The following is an 18920-nucleotide window of genomic DNA, read 5'->3' on the forward strand; positions in this document are numbered from 1 at the left end:
CACTCATATGTCTTCACTCTTCCTCACTCTCATTCATCTCAATTTGTTTGACTAAAGCTATTCTCTCTATGCACCCTAGCACTCTATGCCAACCCCTCACTCTAACCCCCACAACCCCTCACTCTACCCCCACAACCCCTCACTCTACTCCCACAACCTCTCACTCTACCCCCACAACCTCTCACTCTACCCCCACAACCTCTCACTCTACCCCCACAACCCCTCACTCTACCCCCACAACCCCTCTATCCCCCAGCACTCTAAAGTGATGGTTTGCACCTGTCTGATGGTGGGGGTGGGGGCAGGAAGCATGGAGGGGGGAGTGATGGCAGAGGGCAGAGAAAGGGAGGGTGGGGGGGCGGTAATGGAGGAGAGGGGACATGAGAGGGGAGGAGTTGGAGGATAGAGGAGGGAGGGATTGGTCCCCTCAACATCTGGCTCAGGTAATGTCCTGGACGACAAGGAAACACATCTCATATTAACTATTTATATCTACCCATTATTTGTGAGAGGGGACACACACACACACACACACATACACACACACACACACACACACACACACACACACACACACACACACACACACACACACACACACACACACACACACACACACACGCACACACGCACACGCAAGTCCTCGCGGGTGAGTGGACATCACTCGGGGGTAGCAGTCCCCGGAGCCTCAGGACTATGAATCCCGATCGCTGTCCACTCAGCTGTCAGGCCCCTGTGGATGGGCTTCCCCTAGGGGGATGGACGGCTTCCACCTTCTTATACACGCGGATATAACACTAAGGTGATATATCAATGAGAACATGAATTGGAACAATGAGGGGATTCGAAGCCTGGACCATGCTCCGCACCAGAGGTAAAATGCGCTGGTTGGGAGTACCCAAGTCGAGGGTTCGAATCCCTGCATTGCAGAAATATATCTTGTCAATAATAATAATAATAATACATAAATGTGAAATATTAACAATACACAGGACCACTAAAGTGCAAGAGCAGGTTGCAGTAATTGCAGTGTGCAACAGGTAGGACAAGCTGGACCATCACAGAGCATCACCCAGTTTCTAGTTACGTCCCGTCGTTGGAATGTTTGTGGTGGACAGTCACGCTCTCACTCTCCTCCAGTATACCAGGGGTATATTTCGTATATCCCAGGGTACTGCAAGTATACAAATCTGTACTATACCAGGGAACTGCAGTATACGGGGTTTCTTGCATATGCCGGTCTTCGTAACATAGTTTATCTCGCCCAACACCAGATCTGGTAGAACTAAGATCCGTCTATCTGGAGTCTCCCGTGATAATTCAATAATTAAAATGAAAGTAAAGGATGTGTTGGTGAGGAAAGACGTCCCCGACGTCGTGAGGGAACACAGACACGTATACGACGCGTCTAGTGAGAACATAGAGCAGAGGAGGACAACCTGAGCGTCTAATAGAAGCTGATTATAGAGCAGTCAGAGAAGTCTGGCTGGTCTTACGGGCTATTCATGCCCGTGCCACCTTTTGTGTGGCTTAATCTTCTTCATCATTATCAGTCTGGCTGGCGGGCAGTAGCATAACGGAACCAGCGTGTGAGGAGAGTCGCCAATTGTCATCGAGGTCACCTGGCTACTTAACTCCACTGCGGGGCTCACCATAGCCCGTGCTGCTTGGGACGTTTTGCTCCAGGTAGCGAATCTTAAACAACATACTCTACTCTGCTCCCTGCTGTCTGGCTGGCCTCTATACCTCCAGTCTACACCTGACCTCAGGCGGGTTATTGGCCTCCATCACGGAAAGTCTTTCTCGCGATGCTTCGTATATTTCCTCACCCACGAGAGAGAGAGAGAGAGAGAGAGAGAGAGAGAGAGAGAGAGAGAGAGAGAGAGAGAGAGAGAGAGAGAGAGAGAGAGAGAGAGAGAGAGAGAGAGAGAGAGAGAGAGAGAGAGTGTGTGTGTGTGTTTTAAAGTACATTCTCATGAAATAAATGAGTTTCTAGGAACAAGTTTGAGATGAGCTGAGGTAGGATAACAGCTCTTGCTTGCAGTTTCACTAGGTACTTCAGTTGACAGCCCTTGTGTCCTTTAAAAAGGAGAGAGAGAGAGGAGACAGGAGCGTGGTGAGTGCAGCTGGCGTCCTCTGGCTGTTACCTGAGCTGCAAGTGATCAAGGAGAAGAGAGGAGAGGTGCCACGGGTGAGGGAAGGGAGGGAGGGAGGAAGGGAGGGAAAGCTGTCAGGATCCGGGAAAACAAGGAGAGGTGGACCTTGACAGCGGGAAATACTGTTAGAAGCTGCGAACTGCCCAAGTCTGAAGATTATATAATACTTATCAATGTCCAAACTCAAATTATTGGGCTGCACCTGGTTGCAGCTGCAGCACATCGCAAGATGGTGTGTGTGTGTTGACGAGCGCGGCGGTGAATGCAAATGTCCGTAGGGGAGGAGGAGGTAGTGAGAAGGTGTAGGGTTCTCTCTTGACGACGGCGGCGGCAGATATTAGCAGCTGGTAACTGGCTGGAGGTGGTTCTCCACGGTCCGTGTCTCCAGGCCCACCTCAAGGTTTCTCTTCCAGGAGGTTGCGTGAGGTTCCTGTGGGGGTGTTATGTGGGTTGAAAAGTTCGGCGGGGTTCTATTACTGATGGTGGTGCGTTAGCTGAGCCTTAAATATGTGTGTGTGTGTGGGTGGAGGGCGGAGGGAAGGGACTTAAGTATGTTGTTCCTGAAGGTGGTGCCTTGTGTGGACCTCTTGTAGGAGGTAGTTCGTTACTTGTGACCTTGGACCTCCAGTGTGAAGTTCTTGCATGATATAGTAGTGTCTAGGCCTTCGGTAGAGGTACTGCAGTAAGTGACAGACGGGTTCCTGAAGGTGGTAGTGTGTTACCACCGTGGAGTGACCCCCTGTAAGTGACAGAGGGGTTCCTGAAGGTGGTAGTGTGTTACCACCGTGGAGTGACCCCCTGTAAGTGACAGAGGGGTTCCTGAAGGTGGTAGTGTGTTGCCACCGTGGAGTGACCCCCTGTAAGTGACAGAGGGGTTCCTGAAGGTGGTAGTGTGTTACCACCGTGGAGTGACCCCCTGTAAGTGACAGAGGGGTTCCTGAAGGTGGTAGTGTGTTACCACCGTGGAGTGACCCCCTGTAAGTGACAGAGGGGTTCCTGAAGGTGGTAGTGTGTTACCACCGTGGAGTGACCCCCTGTAAGTGGTAAGGGGTTCCTGAAGGTGGTGGTGTGTTACCACCGTGGAGTGACCCCCTGTAAGTGGTAAGGGGTTCCTGTAGGTGTGTGTGTTATCAAGGTGTTCATCACTCGGGGGACGGGCAACCAGGCGCCCGTCTGGACGGCTCCCAGGGTCTTCTTCATCACAAATATCGACCGCGTGTTTGTGATGTTGAGAAGTGCTGGCATAACTATCTTCTCTTAGGAAGAACTGACAGGTCCCATGTCTTTACTTTAGTTCATTTATTATGCACCCGATACCCATCTTGGGGGCGGTAGTGGAAAGGGTTACAGAGGCACATAATGGACTCAGGGACTCAACCCCACAATTCATTTAGCTAAGCAAGTTACAATCTTGATGAGCTAGTTACAAAATTCAATATAAGTCGTCACATCAACAATGGGTTCGATTATTTTGACGAATTCCCACAAAAAACTTAAAATCGAAAATATTTCCTTAGGTTAACTAGTGTTTCGAAAACTGTTCTGTTTGAAAAACAATTCTACTAACTAGCTAGGTACAAAAACGCTCAATAACCGCTTCATTTTAGCGATTAGGCTCCTGATCCGAATTATTGACAAATCTAACAGAATAGCATTAACAAAAACAGAACTAAAACTCTATATATATCTTCAACATTCTTCATACCAACATCACAAATTTTGAGGTTGGAGTCGGATTCCGCTGCGGGGTGACGTATCCATTTATTGATTGATTGATGAAGATTAAGCCAGCCAAAAGGTGGCACGGGCATGAATAACCCGTAAGTGGTGGCCCTTTTGAGCCATTACCAGTATCAAGAGCTGATACTGGAGATCTGTGGAGGTGCGACTGCACCCTGCGTTACCTTGAGGTTACCTTGAGGTGCTTCCGGGGCTCAGCGTCCCCGCGGCCCGGTCGTCAACCAGGCCTCCTGCGTGACGGGAGATGTCTCCCGTGACGTATCCACCAGGGATCTACTCATAAATACCCTCACGACGCCACCCTAAAGGTCTGGAGCCGCGTCGTCAGGTAACGTTCCCCTCACGCCGACGACCCACTCTCCCCTCCCTTCCCGAGGGTCAGGCCGGCGGGCGCCAAGCGCAAATTACCTTTTTTTTGTTTGTTTACACAGGTGGGTGCAGGAGCAGACGACTGCTGACTCCTGTCAGAGGTCTTCCCGTCCTATAGCTTACCCCTTACCTTAATAGTTTTCCCTGGAACATGACCAGCCAAGCAGTTAGCAACCAGGTACCCAATTACTGCTAGGTGAACAGATGCGAACAGTTTAGGATTGGCGCGTAGTCAGTCCTCCCTGGCCTGGATAACGAACTAAGACGAAATCGCTGAAGTTCGAGGCGAGTGTTACCACTGAGCCACTGAAGGAGAATGTCGTAAGGATACTGTCATTACAACAGTATACACTTGCTAATATTAATTAAATGCTGTGTATGCAGTTTTATGTATAGCACATTGAATAGCGTAGAGAAATATTAATTTATGGTAACTTTAAATGGTGTATAGCGGCCATGTTAGATGAAGGGCTTGGAAGTGGGCGGGCGGCTGAGGTGTTCAATATTTCACTTGGCAGTTCTCTCCCGAGGTAGATGGGACAGACGGGCGCCAGGTGGTGGAGGCGGCGTGTGGCGGAGTGCTGCTGCTTCCCTCGCTAAGCTGTGCCTTTGTCTTTCATCACCACGGGTCGGGTCCTCAGATTCCTTCCTCCCCAGCCTATACCTGCCTTCCGTCGGAGGGTGTCGTCATTTCTTTATTGCGACACCAACGCCACACTCACGACAAAGGCGTCGATGCAATAATAAATAACAGAGGCGCTCCTGGCCTGGTGCGGTAGCGGCGACACGCACATCGCCGTCATTTTACTCGAAGAGATTTGCAGGGATTTAACCTGTGCTGCTTTAAGATTATAGGTGACCTGTCATTGTGTCTTGACGGCCAGGTCGGGTGTGGTCTTAAAGTTGCCATCTGTATTGTACTCGTCCACGGGAGACATCTCCCGTCACGCAGGGTGCAGTCGCACCTCCACAGATCTCCAGTATCAGCTCTTGATACTGGTAATGGCTCAAAAGGGCCACCACTTACGGGCTATTCATGCCCGTGCCACCTTTTGGGGTGGCTTAATCTTCATCAATCATCAGTACTCGTCGGTTTCGTGTCTCCTGCTGAACACAGCTGCGAGAGGTCCTCCTCCAGCATGTGTTAGTATCCGCAGCGGAAATATTTCGTAGCAATTTGCCTGATTGGATGTAGTTGTTGAAGTGTTTCCGACTGCATTCAACCCCCTTTTACCCAACCTCAATTCTCTTCCACCCCTTTTTCTTACGTAAAAATAATTGAGCATGCAAGAACACTCATTTCCACATTAGCGGCATGTTCGCAGCCATGGAACTCTGCCACATACGTGAAATCAACAAAAAACGCACTTAAAAGTGTTAGTTTTATTAATCAAATACCATAGTTTACCGTCAGGTTGGCGCCATCTTCGCCCAACTTTCATGTCTTTTATTTTTATTAGTGGGTTATAGGAGCACTCTATAGCGGGTTATAGGAGCCCTCTATAGCGGGTTATAGGAGCCCTCTATAGCGAGTTATAGGAGCCCTCTATAGCGGGTTATAGGAGCCCTCTATAGCGAGTTATAGGAGCCCTCTATAGCGGGTTATAGGAGCCCTCTATAGCGAGTTATAGGAGCACTCTATAGCGGGTTATAGGAGCCCTCTATAGCGGGTTATAGGAGCCCTCTATAGCGAGTTATAGGAGCCCTCTATAGCGGGTTATAGGAGCCCTCTATAGCGGGTTATAGGAACCCTCTATAGCGAGTTATAGGAGCCCTCTATAGCGGGTTATAGGAACCCTCTATAGCGAGTTATAGGAGCACTCTATAGCGGGTTATAGGAGCCCCTCTATAGCGGGTTATAGGAGCCCTCTATAGCGGGTTATAGGAGCCCTCTATAGCGGGTTATAGGAGCCCTCTATAGCGGGTTATAGGAGCCCTCTAGGTAATAAGGGCATCAAGGTGAAAGAAACATTTTGCCCATTTGACTCCGCCTCAAACGGGGATCGAACCCAGGACCTCAGGACTGCGAATCCGAAGCGCTGTCCACCCAGCTGTCAGGAGCCCTGAGGAAGGCAGTTTGTGGCATATGTGACATACTAATTTATTGTGAATATTTGAGTTTACCTTGAAAAGCTAAATAGAAAACACAACCTAACCTAACCTTCTTAGTATATTAAGATATTACAATTAGTACTGAACCCATATTGATATTACAGCTTTATAAAAATAATAAAACAAAACTAAAATATTTAAATAAATTGTAAAGTAACTCAGGATATTGTTAAATTTTGTATAAAATCTCTATTGTTTAATAAAATTGAGAGAAAAAGTTAGTGATTTGAAAAAAAAAATATAGCTTGGAATGTCACATATGTACTTATTTATAATTAAAATAGTGACAATAAGCAATAAGTCATATATGTGCTGTCTTGTGCGAGAGCAGGTTGCACACAAGACTGACTCCTTGTTTGTTGACCCACCAAGATGGCAACATGGAGCTGCTGTGTTGGCGGGCGCATGATGTTTTCATTCATTTTTATATTACCTCACGAATTTTTAACACTAAAAAAATTTTCCTAAAAATTCTTTTACCGCAAGCACTATAAGTTATTTGATATCTAAAAAAAGAAAGCAGACCTGGATAATGTATATTTATTATTTAGTCAGAGAAATTATTATTGAATAGGCTACGCGGCCTCTCTCAAAGGATTCAAGGTTTTATTCCACACAATTACATAACTTTATTTCGCCGTCAGTCACGCGAATTACGTTTTCTAACAGGTGTTTATACAAGAAAATGAGGAAACCTCTTGGTCTGCTTTAGAAGCCCCAGGCAACAGTACCCGCCCCAGCAACGGTATTGGCAGGCGAGGTGCCCAGGAGTGGAGGTGCGCCCCGGGTCCCACTGGTGAGGTATTAAAGTGGTTGATGTGGAAATGGTCCATGGCCCCATATGTGAGGCGTTAGAAGCTTGTGGTGGCGCCCATGGCCCCATAGGTGAGGAGCTAGGAGCTTGAGGTGGCGCCAATGGCCCCTAGGTGAGGAGCTGGGGGCTTGTGGTGGCGCCCATGGCCCCATAGATGAGGAGCTTGAGGTGGCGCCCATGGCCCCATAGGAGAGGTACTAATTGAACATAGGTGGTGCGGTGAACGATAACGAGAGTGGTGGTGGTGGCGTGCGGAGCAGACAAAGCACACTGGCCGCTACACGTTCTTCCTGACCCCGAGTGAAAGCTCTCCGCTCCGACACATCGCGCTACTTGACTTGGTTAGTTTGTCTTGAGATCAAGGTGAGTCCTAACGGTATCAGAAAAGCTTCAGGCCTCAGTGGCTGTAAGGATGATATGTTCCGTGCCTTATATATATATATATATATATATATATATATATATATATATATATATATATATATATATATATATATATATATATATATATATATATATATATATAGAAGATACTCGAAGGCCAGGTCCAAAATTTGCACAGTAAAATAATACAATTCTAGAGCGAAAGATACCGTACGAAATGCAGAATAGTCAGTGAAGAGTGGAGGTGCTATAGGCACAGTTAGAGAACACTGTATGAACATCAGAGGTCCACGGCTGTTCAACATCCTCCCAGGAAGCATAGTGAACATTGTCAGCACAATGGTGGATATGTTGAAGAAAAAACTGAACACGTTCCTGCAAGAGAAATACCAGACCAACATTTTTACAGTGGATACACGAGGGCCGCTCCAAGCAACAGCCCTTTGGACCAAGTTATCATAAGTCAAGCCTGGCCCTGGGCTAGGCTTTTGAAGTAGAACTTCCAGAACCCACTCCAGGTGTACTTTAGGCTTACACCACTCACCACCACCACCACCACACCACCAGTCGTGGAAGCCACCACCATCCACAACTTTAAGGCCAGATTCGACAAAGAATTCAAACGTCAGAATAGTCAGAATAGAATTAAATTATAACGAAACAAGCATAACAAGGCTGGTAGGGTGGCGCCTTAAGAACTAGAGCTCACCCATCCAAGCTACCAGTAGACACTGATAGATAAGTAACACCCACTATCACCACGCCTACCACCACCACCACCATCACCACCAACACCACCACCATCACCACCACCTGTCTAACCTTCAACGAACAAAACATAAGCACAGTATCAGCCAGGAAAATGATAGGGTGGATTGTAAGCCCCTTCAAATCCAGGGATTCCACCACAATGGTCATAGTTTGAAAACTACTTGTGCTTCCCGCCTCGAGTATTGCTCGGTACTCACTTCACCTTTCAATAAAGGAGATATTTCTGAAATAAGGGAGTTCAGAGAACATGTATGGCATACAAAGACATGATTAGTCGCCTAAATTATTGGGACAGTTTGAAAGCACTCAAAATGTACTCGCTAGAAAGGAGATGAGAGAGAGATACCCTTATCTTACCTTGCGATGATTTCGGGGCTCAACGTTCCCGCGGCCCGGTCCTCGACCAAACCTCCTCACATAATATGCTCATGGAAAATACTGGAAGGCCAGGGTCTAAATATGCACAAGAAAATAACAACATACTGGAGCGAAAGATACGGTAGGAAATGCAGAATACAACCAGTGAATATTAGAGGTGTCATAGGCACAGTGAGCATCAGATAATGAGGCTCTTAATACCTCGAAGGAGATATATAAGAAATATTGCCGAAACAAAGTGGAAGTGTTCAAGAAACAATTAAACAGGTCTCTATTCCTCTCCCCTTCTACACCCATTTTCTCTGTTCTCTACAAGTCTCCCCTTATATTCCCCCCTGTTCTCTACAAGCCTCCTCTAATCTCCCCTTATACCCAGATTGCCTTGCTCCCTACAGGCCTCTCCTTATCTCCCCTTATAATCCTGCCCCCTTGGCCTCTCCTTATCTCCCCTTATAATCCTGCCCCCTTGGCCTCTCCTTATCTCCCCTTATAATCCTGCCCCCTTGGCCTCTCACTTTGTTCCTCAATATTTCTTCAACATTGCCCCTCTCAACAGTTCCCCTCCAGCCTCCCTTAACTCCTTACCCTCTCCCTCTCCCCTCTTCTTACCCTCTCTCTCTCTCTCTCTCCCCTCCTTACCCTAGCCTCTTCCTCATCCCCCGCCCTCCTCCTCTACCGAAGACCGCCAGAGTGGCACCACACACCTGGATTGACCTGAGGGTAATGAATGAGAGTGAGGGGATGGAGAGAGTGAGCACGCCTTCACAAGCGTCCCCTCGTTCGCCCTCGTTACGAGCGTGTGCGTCCCCTCGTCCCCATTGTTCCCCCCCACTAACGCTCAAGGGGACACATCATGTAATTTAAAATTGTACACGAGAGTATTAATAGAAGAACTGCTTTAGTGTTAAGGTGCAATGCGTTTCTTGTTGTCTACTGAATGTTCCATTTGGGTTGTGGTGTGGATATGCTCTTAACTGATTTGCTAGACTGTTTGATGATGTGCGAGGGGATCATCCGTTAGTTTGTCTCGCTTCATGCAGGTCGGCGTTCAATCCCCGACTGTCCACAAGTGGTAGGGGGCCATTCTTTTCCCCCCGTCCCATCCCAAATCCTTATCCTGACCCTTCCAAGTGCTATATAGTCGTAATGGTTTGGCGCTTTCCCACGATAATTTCATTCATTCCCCCCCCCCTCCCCCCCGTCTACTCTTCCACCTCAGCGACCATTCGAGTTCAATTCCTTGTGTTGTTGAGACCCTGGACGCGATGATATACCTGTCTCACAGGTGACTCAGCACAGTGACAGACCTTCATCGATACATAACCATCATCTAAATAAACGCTCCCATAATGCAACGTTTCGAAACCATGAGTCGATAGACTGGCTGCGTTTATTATCGCAGGACGTAGTAGAATAACTCCAGGCTAGTACGGGCTCACCATACCCCGTGCTACTTGACACTTTTTGTTCCAGGTAGCGAATCTTAAACAACAACAACAACAATCCAGGCTAGCACACACACGTGTAGCATACAACTTCTGCCAATCAGATTAATCTCCCATATCTGTTCTCCCCCTTTAAGACGAGGATCTTAATGGTCTCCCCGAAGGGAGTGGACCAATCCCAGAGATACTGCAATACTGGGCCGATCCGCGGCAAAGGTGGAGCAAGCTCCTAGCACTTCGCCATGTAAGGGGAACGTATTATTGCTATTCAGATTCACAGAAAGCAAAACTGCTCTAGCAAGGTAGTTAACAGTAGTAATCGTAATGGTTTGGGCCTTTCCCCTGATAGTTCCTTTTCTTCACGTGAGAAGGAAGTTGAAAAATTAACTCTCCAAAGTTCGTTTGACAATTTTATTATAACCTGACCCTAAGAGATGTACTCAGTACTTCTCTCACTGATATGTCACAAGTACTGGAGCGAGTACTCCTGTTTAATCCTTTCACAGAGTCACCGAGTACTCTTGCACAGTCAGGTGTTGTATAATCAAATCCACCCGGTTAGGCTTCACACATAAATTTACAAATTCTCTTACAAGCTCTTTTACTTACTGTATAAAGAATGTCAGCAATCTAGATGGTGGTGATTGTTGTGGTGGTGGGAAGGTGGTGGTGGTGGTGGTGGTGGTGGTGGTGGTGGCGGGGGGGGGGGGGGTGATAGTGGTGATGAAGAGGTTGATGGTGAAGAAGTTGATGAGGTTGGTGGCGCCGGAGACAGCCGTTCACAGGGTTCCTGAAGGCCACGCCCTCGCTCCCCGCCCACGGACCTACCCGCCCACCCCCGCCGCCCAACCTAGAGTATTGATCTCCTTCTCCGGCGCCACACTGTCTGACCACCATTACTGGCGCCAGAAATACAGGGAGGGAGAAGTTAGACTGATAGATGAGCACACAGAGAGAGAGAGAGAGAGAGAGAGAGAGAGAGAGAGAGAGAGAGAGAGAGAGAGAGAGAGAGAGAGAGAGAGAGAGAGAGAGAGAGAGAGAGGGGGGGGGGGTGTGTTAGATGAATGATAACAGAGAGACAAAAGTGAGAATCATTTCTCTCAGTCGTCTCATCACCACTCATTTCTGCCTCATTTTCGTCTCTAATTCTCTCTCTCTCTCTCTCTCTCTCTCTCTCTCTCTCTCTCTCTCTCTCTCTCTCTCTCTCTCTCTCTCTCTCTCTCTCTCTCTCTCTCTCTCTCTCTCTCTCTCTCTCTTACTTTTTTCTTCACTTTATGTGGGTCTTTAGTGGCAAAGATGAAAACTGAAGTCTGCCAGATAATTCCCTAATCCAGATTGTTCAGTTCGGCCTAACCTGGCCCAGCCAACCATCACCAAGTTAGGGAAGAAACGTCCATCACAAAAACACCGTAGTAGTGGTGTTCCGTGGTGCACATACGGAGCAGAAACGTTCCCTTGAGGGAGCGGGCCTGTCTTGGTTATGAGAAACCTGTTTCAGGTAAAATATACGTCCTTGAAAGCAACGTTTTGGGTCAGAAACGCCAGGCCGGGGGACCACAGACAAACGCCCTTGACAGAAATGTCGGCCCAGAATGCTAGACTCGCTCGCTGGTGAGGTGGCGGCGCCTTCGTCCTCTTCATTTTTGCAGTAAAGAATCTCACGTCTTCTTTCAAGATTATTAAACCCTACCCCCTAGCTCCTTTAAGAGGAAGTATATGATCTTTTGATCATTCCTTGTTCTCGGTGAATAGTTTGCCTTATCTGGTGTGATAATTTATCATTGAAATCATCATTATAATCACCATCATCATTTCACGTCACCTTCACCATCATCGTCACCACCTTTACCAATAGTCACAACAAACTGCATCTCAGTTCCCCCTTGTAAAATTCCTTCCCTCACATGTTAATTGGAATGCCTTTGCCGTTCTCGCTCACCAATTATATCCAACTATTCATCATTCACGGCGCCCCCCTCCCTCTTTCCATGCCAACACGCACAAACCTTCGCTGTCGTCTCGTTAGCCCTCAAATAGCCCAATCACTAGCCCGCTGGTTCCTTCTGTCCCAGCCCCCCCTCCCCTTCTTCCCTCCCCTTCCACAGCCCATCACATACCTCCCCACACCCCCCTCTCCTCTCTCGTAAACTAACTTGAAGGATAAAGAAAGAGAAACCTTAGTTCATCCTGTTGTTTCGGAAGGAAAAGTTCCCCCTAAAATAGTTGGGACGGGATGGAAAATTTGGTGGCACCGGAGTTAGGAATTTCACCCTTGAGTTTGCAAGAACTGAGGAACTTGATAAGAACTCTGACGGAGGTCCTGTACTCCCCCGTCAAGTTTTTGTTCCTCCTACGGCCTCTCCTCCTTGAAAGACTCGCGGTCTCGATTCTGAAATTTAGGAATTTAGGAACCTCACTTCCTAAATTTAGGGGCTTTTACCTCCCTTCTTTCAGGAGGGTTGGTGACATTGCTTCCTTGAGGCACTGATGGCGTCTCCTCCTTGAGGAAGCTTAGGTCGGGAGGGACGCAGAGGGCAGCGGTGGGTGCAGGATGGGGACCCTAGCTGCTAGGGGGAATAATGCAGCCATTACTGTGGGAATGGGGAGGGAGTGTAGGAAGTGAAGGGGAAGGAATGGGGAGGGAGTGTAGGAAGTGAAGGGGAAGGAATGGGAGGGGGCAGGAATGGATGAAATAAATTTTAGAACTTAATAACGAGGAGAAATTAGAGGAGGAAGAAGAATGCAGCTGAGAGAGAGAGAGAGAGAGAGAGAGAGAGAGAGAGAGAGAGAGAGAGAGAGAGAGAGAGAGAGGGTGAGAGAGAGAGAGAGAGAGAGAGAGAGAGAGAGAGAGAGAGAGAGAGAGAGAGAGAGAGAGAGAGAGAGAGAGAGAGAGAGAGAGAGAGAGAGAGAGGGTGAGAGAGAGAGAGAGAGAGAGAGAGAGAGAGAGAGAGAGAGAGAGAGAGAGAGAGAGAGAGAGAGAGAGAGAGAGAGAGAGAGAGAGAGAGAGAGGGTGAGAGAGAGAGAGAGGGTGAGAGAGAGAGAGAGAGAGAGAGAGAGAGAGAGAGAGAGAGAGAGAGAGAGAGAGAGAGAGAGAGAGAGAGAGAGAGAGAGAGAGAGAGGGTGAGAGAGAGAGAGAGAGAGAGAGAGAGAGAGAGAGAGAGAGAGAGAGAGAGAGAGAGAGAGAGAGAGAGAGAGAGAGAGAGAGAGAGAGAGAGAGAGGGTGAGAGAGAGAGAGAGAGAGAGAGAGAGAGAGAGAGAGAGAGAGAGAGAGAGAGAGAGAGAGAGAGAGAGAGAGAGACAGAGAGAGAGAGAGAGAGAGGGTGAGAGAGAGAGAGAGAGAGAGAGAGAGAGAGAGAGAGAGAGAGAGAGAGAGAGAGAGAGAGAGAGAGAGAGAGAGAGAGAGAGAGAGAGAGAGAGAGATTGAGATTGAGATTGCAGTGGCATACTTCAAGCTATCTGGGACCGGGAGAGTGTGGGTGAAAGTTCAAGCCCGAGTGATTTAGAGGAGAATTCCTCTGGCACAACAAAGAATTCAAACGAAACTGAACATTATATATTTCACATTATATATTTCCTTAACAGTCAGTAGATAACAGACACCACACTCACTAATTGTCAACAAATCTTCAGCGTTTTCTAATTTGGAGATCAGAATTGTAGAGAGGTTTCCAGGTGCGGTCTGGTTGGTGAATTGCAGAGCTTGGCAGTACTTGTGACGTTACGGACTTGCTGTCTAGTTTATAACCTAACATTCTACTGGCTTTGTTACTTGCAGGTAGATGTAGCGTACTTGAGACCACCACTAATGACCACTCCAAGGTCTCCTCTCTTCTTTTGTTTTATCAAGTGGTGTACCGAGCATTTTGTATTCATGTTAAACTTTAGTGTAGCCAAAGTACATCAGTTTATATTTAGCTACATTGAAACTCATTTTCCATGTCTCAGACCGTTGCACCAGCTTGTCCAAGTCCCTTGGAACTTAAACTGTTCCTCAGATGCACGGGTTTTCTCCTCCTGATATTGTATCATGAAATTGTTTGATTTCCTAATCTTTATCTTTAGATATTTTGTATATGTTTGATGAAGAGGGTGAGGTCGAGTACCGATCCGTAAAGATTGTTGTGTAGCATTCACTAGTTTCCAGGTTACGTGAAGTTGAACTAGACCCAGGTATTCCCATCTCTGTTGTTAAGACTATATTACTCCAAATATTCAGGGCTGATATGAGAGTCATAACACTCTCAAAGGCCTAAAAATACGCATAAAAAGCTTTAAATCTGTTTAGATTTGACACCTATATATATGGAAGGCACAAAACGTCCTCCAGCGAGTGCGACACAGTGGTTGCCAGGATCAGGTTGGGTTACCGTTACCTGTGGCAGGTGGCTACAGGTGACAAATCTCCCAATCCTGAGCACTCCAGGTGCAAACTGTGTGAGGAGGAACTGGGTCATGATCTCCCACACACGACATTATTGAATGTCCAGTCATTAGACAGATCCATCAGATCTGCTGCCATGAAGTACAGTACCTGGAACTTTGCAATTCCTTTATCCACTCCCGTGTTCTTCAGGATATCCTCATAATGCATCCAGAGTTTAGGATTGCATCCTACTGATCACAAACCCCTGTATGGTTAACCATCCTACGTGATGGGAATTTTTAGTCTTACACAGATAACACTCTTGCCAAACTATGTAACCCTTCATGTAGTCTATGGAAGCCGCATACATGAATGCTCATGTACCAAACTATGTTAATGCAAAAAAAAATAATACAAAGAACATTATTTGGCATTTACACATCTTTGAGAATCTGGCGAGATTTTCTGATACTATTAATTTACTTATATTTTTGGCTTTTATATTTACCGTAGTGCAGCGAGACTGTTGGTTACGCGAGTATTTAATGTCATTTTCTGGCCCTTGCAAAATGTGGCTGTCTATCGTTTTCAGCTGCCAGAGCTGTCACATCTGAAGGATGTGTTGAGAGGCCAGTTGTGTATCACTGCCTGTCAACCTGGCGTCACCGTCCAAGATCTATGGTTCTGTTCTCGTGTTGTTTCCGTACACATTTTAAGAATTTTTTGGGTTTGGGTTTGGCAGAGAACAGGTCACAATAGCGTGGCTGAAGTAAATAACCCCACACATGAAATTAAATGATAATATCCACGTTTCGATTCCGTCCTGAACCATTATCATGTAGTGACACTGCCTTTCCTCATCATAAATGGTCAGATGATCATTAATCCAATCTCAGCAGCGTAGCATAAATATGAAGGGAGAAAAAAAATATTGAATTAGGTGTCAAAAATTTTCCGTAAACCACCTTATGGTCTTCCGATTTTTTTTTTTGGGGGGGGATGAAGAGGATGGAGAGGCATAGGTGAAGGGAAGTTTAGAAGTGGGAAATACAGTTTTCTTATTATTATTATTATTATTATTATTTTCTACCACAGACGTGGCCACACATTTACAATGCTAACCAGCATATATACATTTTCTTCTGTCCTCCATGGACAGGGTTAGAGAAGTGTTAAACATATAGTTCAAGGGTTTATTGAACACTCAACCACAGTGAGAGGTATGACAGCAGGCGGGCTGTTCGCCTTGCTGACATTCCGATAGTTACTGCTATCTTTCGTTGTCGCGTCTGATGGATAAGGAGACAATAATATCGCAGAGAATCTAGGAGAAAAGCAGTAGGAAGACTTTGGGAGTGTCAGTGGTGGTCTGGTGGCGACAGACAGCGCATCACCGTCTTCATTTACAGACCTGTAGTATACCGCAGCGATTTCCGGCCCCCTTCCCTAAGCTCTTACTGGGGGGGGGGGGAGACGTGTATGTGTGTGTGTCTACTCACCTATTTGTGCTTGCGGGGGTTGAGCTCTGGCTCTTTGGTCCCGCCTCTCAACCGTCAATCAACAGGTGTAGAAACTCACTCCCACCCACACACAGGTGTGTGTGTGTGTGTGTGTGTGTGTGTGTGTGTGTGTGTGTGTGTGTGTGTGTGTGTGTGTGTGTGTGTGTGTGTGTGTGTGTGTGTGTGTGTGTAACCTCCACAATAACATCACATTGTGCACCACCCGCTGAGAGAAGGCTGGGGGGAAAGTTGGTGGTAAGTGGGGTGTATTGACAGTGGGGGTGTACCTGGGTGTGTGGTGGTGGTGAGGTGCGGAGAGCGGACCAGGCTCTCTTGCCAGCCAACAAAACTCATTCAATTCTCTTTAGATATTTGAACAACATCAGACAACATTTATCAGATACAGTTTATATTCCTCTCAAATCGTGGACACGAACCTGTTCATCTTTTCTAAATTTTTGGCGGCTTTGTTTACCATTATTAAACAGTTAATGAGTTCCGAAGCACCAGGAGGCTGTTTATAACAATAACAACAGTTGATTGGGAAGTTTTCATGCTTGTAAACTGTTTAATAAATGTAACGAAAGCCGTCAAAGATTGAGGAAAGATGTACAAGTTCGTAAGTACTTGCGTAACTGCTTCGTGAATCTGGCTCCAGAACAGTAAAATTGTGTAAGAGACCCGTCGTCAGTCTCCCTAATGATGGCAGCCGCGGGGCTGCCATCAGTCCGGTACCCGTCCTCAGACCAGCGGATGTGGTTTTGAAACACGTAGGGGTTAGTTACCAGGTAAGATGAGTCAGTCCAAGGTGGGTGTTGGGGACGACTTGGAGGAGGATGGCGAGGAGTTACAAGCAGCAGCAACAGAGCAGAGCAGTAGCAGAGCAGAGCAATCCAGCAGCAGAGCAGCAGCAGCAGCAGCAGTACCACCAGCAGCAGCAGCAGCAGTACCAGCAGCAGCAGCAGCAGCAGCAGCACTAGCAGCAGCAATACAAGCACAGCAGAGGTGGTAGTGTACTGGTGTGGCCCGATACTCCAACGCCTGTGGCCTTTCCTTTTGGCGAGTATGATGTAAATTTCTCCTTTGGCGATTGACAATATCGCAAACTACGGCTACCTTCCCTATTCCTGGGTAGAGCAAGGTGAAGGAGATGAGAAGGTGGAAGTGGAGCATGAGGACCCAGGCAATAAGAAGTTAAACGCTCTTTGCTTTCCTAATCAACCGCAAGGGACAGGCTCTACGTAGGACTTATAGAAAGGAAGTGAGCAGGGAGGAAAAAGAAAGATATAGAGGGAGATATATATTTTGATGTTGTTATACCATATAATTATTGGGAGCCCTTATCGACAAGGTGCTTGCCGGGCCGAAGGAAAGATTGCGCCTTGAGGTACACCACCCGTTAAAGTCGGGTGTTTACAGGTTACAGTTGTGTGTGTGTAAACTAAAGTCTTTGAAAGTGTAATAGGTAATTACGAAACGCATTCAGGCGTCGCGTCAGACTAGAAATAAAAATGAATTTTGGAGAATTGATTTTTCAATTACCATCAACAGTAAAAAGAAATATTGAGAAAATTCGTGTTAGAATTATTAATCTTACTTTTTCGGTCATATATATATATATATATATATATATATATATATATATATATATATATATATATATATATATATATATATATATATATATATATATATATATATATATATATATGTCGTACCTAGTAGCCAGAACGCACTTCTCAGCCTACTATGCAAGGCCCGATTTGCCTAATAAGCCAAGTTTTCATGAATTAATTGTTTTTCGACTACCTAACCTACCTAACCTAACCTAACCTAACTTTTTCGGCTACCTAACCAAACCTAACCTATAAAGATAGGTTAGGTTAGGTTAGGTAGGCTTGGTTAGGTTCGGTCATATATCTACGTTAATTTTAACTCCAATAAAAAAAAATTGACCTCATACATAATGAAATGGGTAGCTTTATCATTTCATAAGAAAAAAATTAGAAAAAATATATTAATTCAGGAAAACTTGGCTTATTAAGCAAATCGGGCCTTGAATTGTAGGCCAAAAAGTGAGTTCTGGCTACTAGGTACGACATATATATATATATATATATATATATATATATATATATATATATATATATATATGTCGTACCTAGTAGCCAGAACTCACTTCTCAGCCTACTATGCATGGCCCGATTTGCCTAACAAGCCAAGTTTTCCTGAATTAATATATTTTCTCTAAATTTTTTCTTATGAAATGATAAAGCTACCCATTTCATAATGTATGAGGTCAATTTTTGTTCATTGAGTTAAAATTAACGTAGATATATGACCGAACCTAACCAACCCTACCTAACCTAACCTAACCTATCTCTATAGGTTAGGTTGGGTTAAGTAGCCGAAAAAGTTAGGTTAGGTTAGGTTAGGTAGGTTAGGTAGTCGAAAAACAATTAATTCATGAAAACTTGGCTTATTAGGCAAATCGGGCCTTGCATAGTAGGCTGAGAAGTGAGTTCTGGCTACTAGGTACGACATATACATATATATATATATATACATATATATAAGCAAAAACTGAATAAGTCAAAAGTATATATATATATAGTCCAGGCATATTGCTTTGAGACATAAATAGCTTTTAAATCATAATTTAGTAAACAAATAATTCTAGATTTGTCTCCCCCCCTAGTATGACAATAGAGACATAGAAGACGGGTCGCAGTTACTCGGCGCTAAGACTGTGTAATTTAAAACATTAAAACTGTAATTACTTCAGCCTCCCCTCTTCCCCCTACTTCCCCCGCCCCTGAAGCTGCAGCGTGTAGAAAACGAAGATAAATGTATAAAGAAGATAGAGAGGTGCAGGCGAAGGAAAATATT

General features: G+C 45.9%; 2 protein-coding genes and 1 pseudogene across 8 annotated transcripts in view; 1 reads left to right on the forward strand and 2 right to left on the reverse strand.

Moving 5' to 3' along the window:
- LOC123770280 (uncharacterized) overlaps positions 1-18920 on the reverse strand; it is a 92551-nt gene that overhangs the window by 48123 nt on the left and 25508 nt on the right. The window lies entirely within an intron of this gene.
- LOC123770276 (mitogen-activated protein kinase kinase kinase 13) overlaps positions 1-18920 on the forward strand; it is a 116166-nt gene that overhangs the window by 39460 nt on the left and 57786 nt on the right. The window lies entirely within an intron of this gene.
- LOC123770441 (U2 spliceosomal RNA) lies at positions 10332-10471 on the reverse strand (annotated as a pseudogene).

This window comes from Procambarus clarkii, chromosome 42, assembly GCF_040958095.1.
Source record: "Procambarus clarkii isolate CNS0578487 chromosome 42, FALCON_Pclarkii_2.0, whole genome shotgun sequence".
NCBI classification, from domain to species: Eukaryota; Metazoa; Arthropoda; class Malacostraca; order Decapoda; family Cambaridae; genus Procambarus; species Procambarus clarkii.